Below are 1,470 nucleotides of genomic sequence, written 5' to 3'. Positions count from 1 at the left end.
TAACAACAAAAACCTACTGTGGAATACCACTTTGAAGACTCAAGGGAAGAGTATATTTCTAAAATGAATGTCTTACAAGTCTCAAGAGAACATTCTGGAACTCGTTTACTATTCTCAATAAAATGCAAGAAGAATGAACCTCCATTAGGCAGGACTAGCAGGGAGTAAAGAATACAATGAATTAAAACTAAATGTATAATAGGAAAATTCAAGCCCACATTTTACAAGGCTCTAAGGATACTGAACTATGGTAATGAAAACACAAAAACATGAATCAGTGACATGGAGGATGGACTTGAGAAGCTCTCTTAAAATGTTCAAGACAAGGGTAAAGAGATTAAAATTATGAAAGAGAACATGACAGTTAATAAGACCTAAAAGGGAGCTTTAATATGTGACTAATTTGTATTCCTAAAGAAGGAACTAAAACATAACATGAAGCAGTAAAGATATGATAGACAAAAATTTGACTGACCTGAAAATGCAGATTTGAGTGACATTACTAAATTCAAGACAAACATAAAAATGAAACCTACAAAACTCATATTGAAAGAATTTTGAATACCCAGGTAAATAATAATTTAAAAACTGTCAAGTACCTGTACTCTGAAAACTATAAAACACTGATGAAAGAAATTGAAGACAATAGAAACAAATGGAAAGATATTCCGTGCTCATGGATTGGAAGAACAAATATTGTTAAAATGTCCATATGACCCAAAGCAATCTACACATTTAATGCAATCCTTATCCAAATAAACAACAGCATTTTTCACAGAACTCCAACAAATAATCATAAAATTTGTATGGAACCAAAAAAGACATCAAATAGCCAAAACAATCTCAAAAAAGAAAAACAAAGCTGGAGGGATCACAATTCCAGATTCAAGTTATACTACAAAGCTGTAGTAATCAAAACAGTATGGCACTGGCACAAAAACAGACACATAGATCAATGGAATAGGATAGAAAGCCCAGAAACAAACCCATGCTTATATGGTCAATTAATCTCCAACAAAAGAGTCAAGAATATGCAATGGGAAAAAGTCTCTTTAACAAATGATGTTGGAAAAACTGGATGGCTACATGAAAAAGAATGAAACTGGACCACTTTCTTATACCATACCCAAAAATAAACTCAAAATGGATTAAAGACCTGAATGTGGCTCTCTTTGGTGGCACATATACTACAATTGGAATGATACAGAGAAGATTATCATGGCCCCTGCACAAGGATGGCATGCAAATTTGTGAAGCATACCATATAAGAAAAAAAAAGACCTAAATGTGAGACAACATAAAAATCCTAGAAAAGAGCACAGGCAGTAATTTCTTTGACATCGGCCATGGCAACATTTATCTAGATGTCTCCTGAGGCAAAGGAAACAAAAGCAAAAATAAACTACTGGGGCTACATCAAAACAAAAAACTTCTGCACAGCAAAGGAAACAAATTTAAGCGATAACCTAC

At 33.4% G+C, this 1,470-nt stretch overlaps 1 non-coding gene across 1 annotated transcript; it reads left to right on the top strand.

Annotated features, from left to right (window-relative positions):
- The first annotated feature begins 1,162 nt into the window (after positions 1-1,162).
- LOC113923210 lies at positions 1,163-1,270 on the top strand. The gene has a single exon (XR_003520217.1). It is a non-coding gene; the product is annotated as a U6 spliceosomal RNA (small nuclear RNA).
- The last annotated feature ends 200 nt before the right edge of the window (positions 1,271-1,470 follow it).

Source organism: Zalophus californianus, chromosome 9, assembly GCF_009762305.2.
Source record: "Zalophus californianus isolate mZalCal1 chromosome 9, mZalCal1.pri.v2, whole genome shotgun sequence".
Lineage (NCBI taxonomy): Eukaryota > Metazoa > Chordata > Mammalia > Carnivora > Otariidae > Zalophus > Zalophus californianus.
This window is presented reverse-complemented; position numbering and strand designations above follow the sequence as displayed.